Consider the following 13430-nt stretch of genomic DNA (forward strand, 5'->3'; position numbering starts at 1 on the left):
CCGACCCACACAGGCTGGTGGGCTTACATGGGTCAGTGCTGTGCTGCATCCCACGACTGCCCGCCCCCCACCCAGGGGCCACCTCCGTGGAGCGGCCAGAGGGTTCGGGTTCCAGTTCCTAATAGACTTGGGCCACTTTTGTTCCTGCAGATGTCCTGCCCTCAAGTATCAACGTTGAAGTCCATGTGAGTGGGTCCCTGAACAGGGCAGGGCAGCCCCCCACCCCCAGGACAGGCCAGAGGCCAGGCCGGGCCCTCCAGGAGATGCGGCCCTGGGAGGCTGTGTCCCCGGACGTGGGCTGGGCCGGTGAGCACAGAGCAGACCCCTCGCCTCCGTCCCACGGTTTTCCATGCCCGTGGATGAGGCCCAGCTGCCGCTGGGGAGCAGGGGGCCCAGCCCAGCCCCGGCCCCAGACCTGCGGGCAAAGGGAGGGATTTGGGAGCGTCCCCGGAGCAGCCCACACCTGCCTTGCACAGGCAGCGGCTGTTTCTTTTCCAAACGTGAAGCCACAGGGCATTTTTTAACAGAGAAAATGCGCTCGTGGTGGCGAGAGAAAAGGCTCTGTAATGGGTAGAGGCCAGCAGGCAAAATGGAATTTTTTGAACCGTTAAGCCTGGAGGGGGGAGGGGGGCGGTGAAGAAAAGTCCCAGGTGGCCCCAGAGGAGGAGGCCCGTCTGGCGTCTGGGCCCTGCGTCCCTGGTGTCACAGTATGGTCAGAAGGAAGCTCAGGGCATGCCATGCCAGGCTGGCTGGCTCTTTGCACAAACAAGCCTGAAAGACTCAAGGCTGTCTGCACCCGGCAGGGGGGCGTCAGGCCCAGCGAAAGGAAGAGGAGGCGGTGGGCGTGGGGTGGAGGGAAGCCCTCTGGGCAGGCCGCGCCCTGCTTCCCCAGGCTCCACTTACAGAGCAGGCCAGGGCTGAGGGACCCAGACGCCCAGAGGGGGCCGGAGCCGTCTGAGGCCTCGCAGTGGACGAGGCGCCTGGGGCCAGAAGCCAGGCGGCCCCCTGCTGCAGAGAGCCGACATCTTGGGGGCTGGTCCAGTGGTCCTTGCAGTAGCCCCCAGGTGGGCCAGAGCCATGATGACAGCCATGATCTGCTCGCACGCCCAGGGCCCCTCGTCCCCATGCGGGGCCTCTGCACACCCAGGTTCCGTGGATTCAGGGGCCTCATGTACCGCCCGCCTCAAAAGTGTCCCGTCTCCGTCCTCCCTCCGCAAGACTGGACTTCCACCACGGCCTCGCTCCGGGGGCTGAGGCAGGGCCCCAGGCTGCTCCCCACTGAAATGCAGATGCTCCCAATGTGAGCCTTCAGCTCGCACCTCCTGCAGCTGCATTAAGCAAGAGCCCAGGAGGAATGAGGGCTGCATCTTCCTCAGACCCCCTGCCCCTCTGGGCCTGGATTTAAGGACCCTCCATAAATCGTGTCCTCAAACCTTCTCTCCTGAACAGGAAGAGCCACTCTTCTTCGGTCATATTTCCCTTTTTGCCCTGGCCACTAAGAAGCTCTGCACTGCACTCGGGACCAACCATATGGCCATTCTGCCTGCCTCCCCACTTGAGCCTGCCGCCAGGGTTGGCTTGTCTTTCCATTTCCCATCTGTCTTCCTTGAGATGTGGGAGTCCTGGCGAAGCCCCTCACACCTTGGCGTCCACCTTCATCTGCCCAAGCCTGCACCGGCCTGCTCTGAGCCTGAGCCCAGCTGGCCCTTTAAGAAGCTGGGGGCTGCTGCTGGCACAGTGCACAGTTGGCCCAGCGCGCAGACGGGCACGTTCCTGATCTTTCTGGAAGGCTGAGTTGGAGAGGAGACAAAATGTTCTTGCACAGCTTGGTAAACAAGCCTAAAGTGTTTTGAAAGCCTCTGCCGATATAAAGGACTGTGAAATAAATGCAACAATTGCAAAAGGGGGCCCAGCTGCTGGGGGGGCAAGAGTGGGGGGGGAGGACACCCAGGCTGCCCCCCGCCCTGCCCCCAGGTGTCTGTGCTCCAGGCTGGCGTCTGCATGTACAGACGTGGCATCTGTGTATACGGACGCGGGGTCTGCGTGTGCAGGAGTGGGGTCTGCGTGGACGTGCAGGGCAGCCACGGGGGTGCTCTCGTAGATGCACCTCTGGGTATGAACACGGGAGTATGGAGATGCCCGTGGGGGTTCTTGCGCCCGTGTCTGTGAGTGTGACTGGGGCGGGTCTGTCTGCACACAGAGCACATGCTTGTGCGTCCCCAGCGGCTCCTCTGCTCGCCCCGGCTCTTCCCTTGGAACCCAGATGGAGGACACCCAGGCTAGCGGCAGCCTCGGAAGGGAGCAGGGAGCCTCGCTCCCCAGAGAGCTCATTAAGGGTGGACGGAGCCAGGAGACCTGGCGTCTGAAGGCAAGATGTCTGTAGGAACCAGGGCCGAGGGGAGCCAGGCAAGAAGGTCACACGGCTGGGCTCAGCTCCTGCAGGAGCGTTTTCCATGGTAATGATGGTGCTGAGGGCATAGGAGCTCCTACAGGGCTCCCTCGGGTGCTGGGCGAGGCGCCACCTCCACATGGTACAGACGCCAAAGCCTGGCCTTCCTGGCAAGGACCAGGGTCCAGTGCTCAAGAGGCCAGGCTGGGGCCCCCAGGCCTGCTCAGCAAGTGACTGCAGTCTCCCCACAGCCTGCTCCTCTCCGTGTGTCACAAACACCTCCTGAGGTCCAGGGCTCACCCCAGGAGCCCACTGCATCCTCAGTGTTGTGGGGAGCCCAGCAGCATGGGAAAAGCCAGTTCCCAAATTCCCGCCCAAACCCACAGGGCCGGCCCAGGAGGCAGGGGAGCGGCCCCCTCACCTGGCAGCAGCAGGAGACCTCCCAGCCAGGAGGCACATCTGGGAAACGGGCAGCAGGGAGGAGGCGCGGGGGCGGGAGGGGGCAGCGGGTGCCAGCCAATGCCGGGGCTGCCAGGCCATCCGCCCCTCGGGCTCCCAGCGGCTGGGGGAGCCTCCCCAGCCAGGCTGAGCCTCTGGGTACCTGGGAGCCAAAACCACTCAGAAACCACAGCCCAAATGAATCCACTTTTTCAAGTGCCCAGAGAGAGAGGGGGACACCATGGTTTCTGTCCCAGCCACCCATCCAGGAAAGCACAGGCAACAAACGGCGAGTAGGGATGGATAACACGCCCCGAGCTGCTCCCAGGCCTCAGCCCCAGCCCACTGGGCCATAGAGCAGGGCTTCAGGACACCCTCTTGAATAGTCAGAGCTGGTCTGGGCCTTGAGAGATCCGCTAAGGCCTGGCGTGCCCTCTCCATCCCAGGAAAGTGACAAAGGCACCAAGCCAGCCAGGGAGGGAAGGGGCGAGGCACACGGTGAGGAAGGCCGCCCTGGCCACAGCCTCACGGGAACTAATCTCTGGGCCACGGGGCTCCTCCCACAGCCTGGGCTCCGTCCCTGAGCCCCAGTGTCCAATAGCGCCTCCTGTCGCTGCCCTGGAGGCTGCAGACCCCAACGGAGGGCGGGCTCTGTGCCAGGCCGGGCACGCACCACCTCGCTTCCCCAGCACCCAGGAGCTGGGCCCCACAACCACGCCAGGTGAGGCTGCAAAAGGTCACCTAACATGTCCAGGGTCCCACGGTCTGGGGAGGAATTAGCTTTGAACCCACCGTCTGTTCCTGCTCCCAAGGTCAGAACGGCTGGGTCATAAAGTCTCGGCTACCAACTCCACCCCAGGAAGAGAAGAAAGGAAAAGGGGGGCAGGGGCCTCAAGCAGAGAGACAGGGAGAGGGCAGGTGGGTGCGGCTAGAAAGCCCGTGGGTGTGTGTGGGAGAGCGCGTGTGCCAGCCTTCCTGGGGTGGGGGCTGGGCAAGAGGGCAGAGCCTCCCCTCTGGGCTGTGTGCAGGAGGCCAAGGGGGTGGGGGGACGGGTGGGGGGGTGGTGAGGAGGATGGGGAAAGGGTGCAGGGAGGGGGAAAGGAAGGGGAGGGTGCAGGGGAGGATTGGGGTGCATGGGAAGGGTGCAGGGGGAGGATTGGGGGTGCAGGAGGAGGGTGCAGGGGGAGGATTGGGGGTGCAGGAGGAGGGTGCAGGGGGAGGATTGGGGTACAGGAGGAGGGTGCAGGGGGAGGATTGGGGGTGCAGGAGGAGGGTGCAGGGGGAGGATTGGGGTGCAGGAGGAGGGTGCAGGGGGAGGATTGGGGTGCAGGAGGAGGGTGCAGGGGGAGGATTGGGGTGCAGGAGGAGGGTGCAGGGGGAGGATTGGGGGTGCAGGAGGAGGGTGCAGGGGGAGGATTGGGGGTGCAGGAGGAGGGTGCAGGGGGAGGATTGGGGTGCAGGAGGAGGGTGCAGGGGGAGGATTGGGGTTCAAGGAGAAGGATGCAGGGGGAGGATTGGGGTTCAAGGAGAAGGATGCAGGGGGAGGATTGGGGTGCAAGGAGAAGGATGCAGGGGGAGGATTGGGGGTGGAGGAGGGTGCAGGGTGGGGACTAGGGGTGCAGGGAGAGAGGGTGCAGGATATGGCAGGATGCGGGGAGGACGCTGGGTGAGGGGCGTGCAGCCTGCAGCAGCACCAGTGGCTGGGCAACCCTGAGCGCCTCAGCCCCCTCTCTGGCCCCCTTCCCACATCCGTGAAAGGAAAAGGGTCCGGCTGGAACAGGTCCCTTCCTGGGGTCCAGGGCTGGGGAAGCTCCTTGCTTGATGACATCTCAGCAGAGGGATGCCCTAGCTCCATCAGCCACTCAGAGAACAGGGAGGGAGCCCCATGCTCCATGCCAGGCTCCAGCGTCAGCGGGAACCCAGCACACACCACTCCTGCCTCAGAGGACCCCTCTGGGTGACAACACCCCAGTAATCACGTGGGACATGGGGAGGACCTTGTTGTCCTTCTGCCTCCCTCCCTAGACAGAGACACGGCGTCGAGCACACGTATGCGAGTACACAGGTTCCGTGCGAAAGGATGCTCCATGGGTGGGGCCACCCTCCTAGGCCAGAGGAGCATTGAGCACTTCCCTTAGGATCAGGACCCAAGCCTGGAACGTGGGACTCCTGCATGCCTTGAAGGCCCCAGCAAAGCCCTTGCCTTATGGGGCCTGGAACCAGAGGGGCTGGGCCGATGGGGGCCAGATGAGGCTCCAAGCAAGGGCCTGTGAAAATGGGTCCTGGGGGAGCTCCTCTAAGCAAAGACCCCCACGGGGCTGCTGAAGGAAGAGAGAGGGAAATGAGGAGCTGAGCAGGGAGGGGGCGGAGGGAGAGGCACAGAGCAGCCCTCTGGGGATGCAGGCACATCCCAAAGATGGAGCAGCCAGTTGTGGGGGCGAACGCAGGCCAAAAAGGGATGGGATGGAGGAAATACTCTTCCCTCTCCCCTACTCCCCCCACCAGCCATCAGGTAGAGCTGTGAGGAGGGGGCTGTGGTCATCTGGGGGCGGGGGGGGGCAGGGGACCACTCATCTCTGAGCCTCAGAGACCTGCTCTGTAAAATGGTCATCCTTGTGGCACTGAACTCCCAGGCCGTGAGTATTGGATGAGGCAAAGAAGGGTCCTGGAACCCCAATAACCCGAATGAGCCACAGTTTCCTTCCAACTCTGGGTGTCCCCTCCAGGACCCAGAAAATGACATGAACGCTAACGCCCCAACCCCCGCAGCTCTGGGCCCTCCCTTCTGACTCTACCCCCAGGAGCTGGAGGCAGGTTCCATCAGCACCAGCGTTGTCCAAGGGGGTCTCCGTGGGACCCTGCCTGATGGGGGTCCCAGGGTCGTGTAAGTGTCAGGAACAAGGCGTGCTGGGCATGGGGGCTGGTGGCCACGCTGGTCAGAGGCTCCGCAGGTCCTGCCACTGAGACACCGTGAGACCTGAACCTGGGCTTCCTCCCGAGACCTCTAACCACAGAGCCCTTTCCCAGGGACCTCATTAACGTCTCACAGAGCTGGTGCTCCAGGAGCAGCTTCTGGAAGCCCTGGGCCAGCCAGATGCCCGCCGCCCCCACCCCCCAGCACAGAGCTTCAGTGTTTGAGGTTTGGTGCGGCTCCACGCAGCAAAGCCCCCCAGTCATCGAACAGCATCCTCAGCTAAAGGGCGGAGAGCTCTTCAGCAGCAGGGAGAGTTCAGACCCCATCCCCACCCTCCACTGCTGGGTGTTTCTCACGGGGTTCAGTGGCCATTTAAGAGCTCGGGGCCCCCGCCACCATCTCTCTCACCCGCAGGCCCTCATACGCTCCCTGCTTGCCGGCGCCAACTTCCCCAAATACGGTGCCAGCCCACCACCCCTCACTAAACTGCCGCCTCGGCCCCCGACACCGAGAAGGAAAGTCTGAGTCATTCACAGGCTTCACCTTCTAGTGACAGCCTCCCTTTCCCACTTCAGCTCCCAACATGGAAGTCACACCTGCTTGTCCCCGACCCTCTTCCCCGGGACTCTCAGGACATCCAGCTTCCCCCAGAGGCACCTCGCTGTCTGCTCTACTCCCCTCATCAAAATGGCCCGTGCCCAGGGCCGTCTCCTCCCAGCTCTGCGTCCTAAGCTGGTCTGAAGGGCTGATTCATACTAGAGTGGAAATGGCTGAGAAGTGCATTGCTGGGTGAATTTTCCCTGGAAACACGTCACTATTTACATGGTACTCCTGGAAGTCACCCTTTAGCCAAAGGCATGGAGTTTTAGAGCAGAGAGGCCCCTGGACTTGAAGTGGGAGCCACTGCCTGCTCCCGCTGCTCCTCTCCCTTCTCAAGGCCCGCAGCCAGACAGGGACAGGACCGGCCCCTCAGCGAGTTGGTGGCAGGGCTGGGTCAGGATCCCAGAGGTCTGGCCTGCAGTCCAGACCCCTCCCTTTCCCGACCCAGCTGAGAGCGGGAGGCTGAGAGCCCTCTGACCCCCGGAAGCATCCCCGGGTCGTGGGATTCCCAGAACCAGAGAGGGGTCCCACGGGAGGGGTCGGTGGGGAGTGGATGTGCGGCCCTATCACCAGGCGGGCAGGGGGGCCCTGGGCCTCCAAACAGCAGGCTAATTGGCGCCTGGCGGAGCACGCTCTTAAACAGCGGCCCAGCTTCCCTGCCCTGCTCCGCGTGCTGACACCACTCCCCAAATGCAGACTGATACAGCCCTTCCCGGCGGGGCCGCCCCGGAAGCCTCTGACCCGGGCCTCTCCCAGCCAGAAGGCAGCATGGCGGCTGGGGCTGCAGGCCTGGGGGGAATGTCCCCTGACCTCGGGGCCCAAGCATCGCAGGGAAGCCAGCGGGAGACAGATGCCAGCTCCAGAGGCTGGGGAGGTTAGAGCCGGCCGCATAAACGGTGATAGGGAACCGCGTCTGTGCCAGGACGCCAGGACGGGGACCCGAGCTCCCAGCAGAGCACAGCCCGCAGGAATTGCCCAACCCATCTGAAACAAGGGTTTCAGATTCCAGCACCAGCCCCCCCCCCCACCCACAGCTGTCAGGAGCCAGGCCTCCCTGCCTCCCCGATTGCCTAAGGTGTGGGGACGACGACAGCAGAGCAGGGTGAAAAGGCCAGGCGTCCCTGGGCCCCCGCACACTCTCTTCTGTGGACAGGATGTGAGGGGGACAGGAACAAGGCCTCAGTACAGCAGTGGCCCCAGGGACCCTTCTCCTCCCAGAACTGCCCTGTGGTATCACCCGCTTGCCCCTGGGACACAGGGAAGAGCCAAGTCCACTCCTGCCTGCGAAGGATGTGGGGCCTGGCGATATCTCCCACAACCCTTGCCCCCGCTGGCCCCCCACCTTTCTCAAAACGACGGGCTCTGGGGGAGCTGACGAGGCCTCCTCGTCCACTGCGGTCTGTCCCGGGACGGCCCCCCAGCTCAGCAGGACTCCCTCAGCCTCCCTGTCACACACACGCTGACCCCCTCATAGGCCAGCCCCTCCTGGGGCAGAAGGCAAAGCCGACCCCATTGCTTTCACTGTCGTTTACCAAATCTCTCCTTTTTTCTGCAGAACCTAATTTTTTTTCATTCGCGCCCCATTGACTAAGCACTGTAAAGCGCAAGGCGGTGGGCGCCGCCTCATTCCACTGGACCCCACTGCGAGGCAGATGTTGTCACCCCGTCTACAGGTGAGAAGACGGGGCCCGAGGCAAGGAAGGGACACAGCCGGGACCACAACCCAGAGCCACAGGTTTTCTCCTCTAGTGTCCACACTCCTCCATCCAAGCTTCGGCCTGCCCACCCCGCTCTGTCCAGCAGGGCAGCCCCTCGGCCCTGGAACCTCCTCTGCCCAGCGCATCCCAGGGCCGCTCAGCCCCACCGGGCAGCAGACCGGGCACCGGCAAACAGCGCCCCCGCCAGACTGTGGGTCATATAGACCTGCCGTGGCCTGCGCCTCCCTGGGTCTCTGACCCCTTTTGGAAGTTATGTCCCCACAGGGTCTCAGGAGAGCCGTCTGTCCAGCCATGGCTCCCTTTCCCACAGGCCTCTACGAGACTCGACCCCAGAGGAGGGCATCTCCACTCCTGAGGGATCCCCCATTCCTCATTCATTCCCCTGGTGAGTTGCCCACCATCTGAGGGCTCGGCCTCCCACCCCACGGCGGGCCTGGCGCCCGGTGGTCAGGTGCACGGCTCACCAGCCAGGTGCCCTGGACACCCTTGCAGCCTTGGTTCTTGGCTATAAAATGGGAGAGGTGATTTTACCACCTGGAGAGCTGGCTAGAACGACACGTGTGTGACAGGCACTGGGCACATGGGCGTGCCAGCATCCTCCCGATCAAGGGGTCCCTCTTCCCTGGGACCCGGCCTGCCTTCCCCACCTGCTCACCCCTGCTGGGGCTGAGGCATTGCCGTGGGCTCCCTCCCGAGTTCTTGGCAGGCACCTCGATGACATGCTGGTTTCTGGGCTGAACCTTCCAGCTCAATCCAGCTCATGATCATGGAACCCCAGGCAGGAAGCAGAACCTTCTGGAAGGCGCAGAGGTGACCCGCCCTGGCTGTGAACCTTGCTGTCCGGCTACGGCCGTGCTCAAGGATGTGTCCAGGACCACTGACTGGCCGGTCCACGGCAGGACCTGTGTCATCTGCCCAAAGCAACACGGCTAGTTAAAAGTTTTATTGATTGAACACAGTTGAGCGTAAGTAGTAAAAGTCCCCCGATGTAACCCACTTTTTCTTAATGGGTAATCTCAGACACTCGAGTTTGTATGTTAAAGGAGCTTTAGGACAATTTAATAGCTCATAAAATTTTATAGTCCCAGTTGAAATCAGAGTGATAACTCTGGTCTGCACAGCTACAGTTTGCTAAATGTCTCTCATCTATTTTTTCCCCCCGTTTATTGGAAAGTTAACATCTGCTCTGCTACGGGGAGGAAAGAAAAGGGAAGGAAAATAATGATCTATTTTTCCAGAACAGAGGTGAGAGATTCGGCTCTCCTCGCGGTATCTTCTTTTCCAAACACATGATTTTCCTTGAAGTCAAAAAGAGCTTCCATAAACAGCCGACCCACAGTTCACAGAGCACCCCAGCAGGCACGGTCCCCACAGGGACTGCTGACACCCGGAGTCCATCCAGGCCACGGCCACGGCCTGGGATCAGCCCAAACCTCGTGGAGCCCATTAAGGGTCACGACCTGGTAATTTATAAAGCACCCACTGTGTCCATAGTCCACGGGGCCACAAAGGCCACCAGTTCGCTTCCTGGGAGGAGCTTACCTTTGGAAGCTAAAACTGTGACAGCTCTGCACCCAAGCAGGGGGCTCCGGGAAGGGGGGCCTTTCCAAAGGCTTCTGGGAGGAGGCGGAGATGGCCCGGGGCTCCACAGACGGGGGAGATTCAGAAGCTGGGTCCAAGTGACAGGAGAGCCCAGTGTCCTCGCTACACCACGTAGCATGTCACCTGACCTCCGGGAGCCTCAGTTTCTTTTCAAATGGGACTCACGTCAGTACCTCCCTCAGAGTCAGGGTCAGTGGGCTCTCCTCGCTGACCCACCCCCCCGGCCAGCCTCCTGGGCTCCTGCCCACCAGGGAAAAGGAAGAAACGAGGCCACGGGAACTTTGTCTCCTGCCACGTGGAAGCAGCCAGCCGTGGTGAGGCCACACACTGTCACACAGACTTCAGATGCCAGAGAACCAAGGGGGCGTCCAGCAGGGTGAGGCCCTGCGGCCTGCTGCCTGGTGGGGTTCCGGGACTCCGGGAAACTGTGCTGCCACCGGCGCCCCAGGTTGGCCTCAGACCGGGCTGGCGGAGCCGCCCAGTGTTTGAAACCTCGCTTGACTGGCAATAGCCGGCCTGCCAAGGAATCTGCAGATCTCCACATTCATGAATGCCCTGTGGGGTGTGACCCCGCGAGACGCAGGCAGGGGTCACAGAGAAGCGCCTGCGAGCCCCCCTCCTGATAAGCCACACGAGTGAAGGGGAGTGGTCCTCAGAGCACTGGGCTCTTCTTGGCTGGGCCGGCTGCTTCTTCCAAGGAGCAGCTTGCCTGGGGTCCAGATGCCCAAGCCCCTGATGAGGATCCAGCCGCGGAATGACAGGGCTGGACAGTGGGCCCGGGCCCATCGCTGGAGCCACACACTGGCCCCGGCGCCCAGTTCCCCACCATAGCTGGAGCAAAGGGCAAAAGCCACCTCCCCAATCTGTGTTGAGACTTCACAGACGGCAGAACAGTGCCGGGCTCTGCTCCCACCCGCCAGCCTGTGCCACCTCCTCCGTCAGAGCGGGCTCCTCCACCATCCATCCCTTTTCAGGCCACCTCCTAGAGACCAGCTGGCCACCCGTCTACAGCAGCCCACCTCGGCCCCTCAGGCATCCCCTTGCGGCCTCCTCTCAAAGCGCTAAGCTGTCTCTAAGTTGGTCTGCTCTGTGATCTGATCCGTGTTCATCTTCTGCCTCCGTGGGGCCTGACACGCTCCTGCTGCATCTCCCGAGCCGAGAGCCCTGGAGGGAGGTCAATATCTGCTGAATGATGACTGAATGTTGAAACGGAAAATGCTCTGTCACCAACACACCTGAGTTGAATCCCAGCCCTGCTGCTGTCTTGTGACCGTGGGCCAGTTACTTAATCTTTCTAGTCCATAAAACAGAGAGAGTGACGCCGAGGTCCCCAGGCCAGCGCCCTCTCCCCTCCTCTCTGCCTGCCCACGATCCTCAGAATGACAGGATTGATTCAAAGGCCTTGGTGCCACCGTCACCCCAAAGGCAAAAGCTGCAGTCGCTCTGCTCCCTCGGTGCCTGGGCGCTCTCATGAGAGGCTCCGATGTGTTGACACGAGGGCACTGTGGGCACCGAAATAATCCGATTGCACATGGAGAGAGGGAGAGCGAGGGGGAGGGATAATCGAGCATCAGACCGGCAGCTATTCTCCAGGAGGCCATTTCATCGTTCTTTCTCATATTCCCGGTTTCTAAGAGATCCCCTAAATAAAGCAGTTGTATTATTTTGTGACTCATAAAATCCACGTTATAGTGATAACATAGCTATAATCATAACTACACTGATTGAACACATACTACGCACCGTAAAGCTCTCAAGGTGGGTCTTACTCTCCCACTTCGCAGCTGGTAAAACCGTGGCTCACAGCCATGCTGCCCTGGCCACACCTCCCGGCCACGGGCCAGGCTGGGTCCCACCCTCCCCGCTCCACGGCCTTTAAGGCCTTTCGGATCCCAGGCATTCGCACTCAGCCCTCTTTCTTCGGGTCCGGGGTCACGCTGCTTTCCATTTCCAAGCCTGGTTACTACAGATGCAAAATGAAAAATGAGCCAATAACCCAGTAAATCTGAGCCACTCGGCGCGAAATGCAATAACGGCGGTGAGGGCCGGGCTGCGTTCCCAGCCAGACAGATTAAGCAGCGCCACCGGGGAGCTGCCCGCTCTGGCTCTCGGCGACGTCGAAAGGGCACAGAAAGGTCTCACCCTGAAGGACAGAGAGGGTCGCACCTGGGCGAGGGCCGGGCGGGCGGGCAGCTCTGCTCCTCTGGCCCTCGGCCTCCAGGCTTCCCAGGGCTGCCCTGGGGCCCATGGAGCACACACACACCTGGAAAGTTCTGGCCCCAGGTGAGGACTCCGAGGACGATGGAGCCGCCCCCATTTGTGAAATGGGCACAATCCCTCAGATCTCGAATGATGACTTTCTGAGAGAAAACAACAAAGGTGACGAGACGTTTTGAAAGGAATATATACGCAGTCATGCACTGTAGCCAAGGGGACACGTTCTGAGAACTGCATCGCCGGGCGATTTCATTGTTGTGGGAACACTATAGAGTGAGCACACACAAAGCTCCTACACACCTGGGCTTCATGGGGCTAATCCCACAGGACCACTGTCGTCCACATGGTCCGGGGTTGATGGCATCATCTTGATGCATTACATGACTGTGAGATGCAAGAGCAGGTCACTCTGCCTTACGGCCCTACTGGCCCCTCCCGGGAAAGGGATGCACAGCGGTGGCAATGCCCGAGATAGAAGGATTTGCCACCACAACGCAGAGGTCCGCCTGCCAGACAAGGTTCTCCATCCTGGCTAAATGTGGCAGTCCCTGGGGAGGTTTGAAAACACTCACGCCCAGGTCTGACCCCAGAGACTAAGATTTACTGGCCCGGCATGGCCAGCCCAGAATGCCGGCCTGGACCGCCTGCCTTGGGGAGAGCCCATAGACACCTGCCCAGCCACACCGGAGCCTGAGGCGCCCGGAAAGGACAGTGATACTGACCCTCTGTATTCAAGAATTGGGTATTTTGTTCGTTGGGGATTTTTGGCATAAATTTTGATTTTTAAAAAGACTGTGTCAAAGCATTATTTCTCTCCATTACGAAGCTTCCCGGAGCCTGGGACGATGCCGGGCTCTCCCCATTCTGGTCCTGGCCCCTCCTCTGCTCATGCTGTATCTTGCTGGTGCCACCCCACCCACTCTCTGGGCCTCTGGACACTCTGTGGTCACTCTGGTGACCCGCCAGAGCCCCCAGCAGGGGCAGATGTCCTTCTCAGGCTCCTTATGTCCCCCAGAGCATGACTCATCACCGGGGTACCCCATGATGGTTAAAAGCTAGGGGGCTCTACCTCCAAGGGGCATTTTGGAAATCCAGGAAAGGCTGTTGTAGGGTTGTCACAATGACCGTGGCGGGGGTGGCGCCCTCGACATTTGGTCAACAAGGCCCTTCCATTGGGCAGACCAGCCCCACTGATTAGCATCACAGTGTCCTGAGTCTCAAACTTCCAAATGTCCCACCAGATATTCAAGAAAGTGAGACTGTTTACCTTCACCCGAGCTGGAAGCTCCCAAAATGGACCTCGAGTATCTTTTGTGCTAGTTCAGCCATCCCTGGATTTCCCAGGAAAGGATCTACCTGTAAGCTGACGGCCACGTGCCCTCCCCGGTCCAGGAAGGTCACATCACAGACACAGTCTGCAGGGGCCAGAGGCCCACGCACCTCGGCTGTGCCTCTGCGTCCCAGTCGGGGCCGGCGGGGAGTCTGTGAACCGGGGCAAGACATCCTGTGGCTCCTGGACGTGGGCCGGGCGTTTGCATACTGAAATATGTAT

At 61.2% G+C, this 13430-nt stretch overlaps 1 long non-coding RNA gene across 3 annotated transcripts; it reads left to right on the forward strand.

The window, feature by feature from the left end:
* The first annotated feature begins 3032 nt into the window (after positions 1 to 3032).
* Positions 3033 to 12643, forward strand: LOC139046320 (uncharacterized). 3 transcript variants are annotated; one of them, XR_011506183.1, is made up of 4 exons: positions 3033 to 3548; positions 7897 to 8014; positions 8370 to 8444; positions 8807 to 12643. It is a non-coding gene; the product is annotated as an uncharacterized lncRNA (long non-coding RNA). The 3 variants fall into 3 exon arrangements; XR_011506182.1 differs by having other exon boundaries at positions 3037 to 3548; positions 8838 to 12643; XR_011506181.1 differs by having other exon boundaries at positions 3040 to 3548; positions 8370 to 12643.
* Positions 12644 to 13430: the final 787 nt, after the last annotated feature.

Source organism: Equus asinus, chromosome 10 (assembly GCF_041296235.1).
Source record: "Equus asinus isolate D_3611 breed Donkey chromosome 10, EquAss-T2T_v2, whole genome shotgun sequence".
NCBI lineage: Eukaryota > Metazoa > Chordata > Mammalia > Perissodactyla > Equidae > Equus > Equus asinus.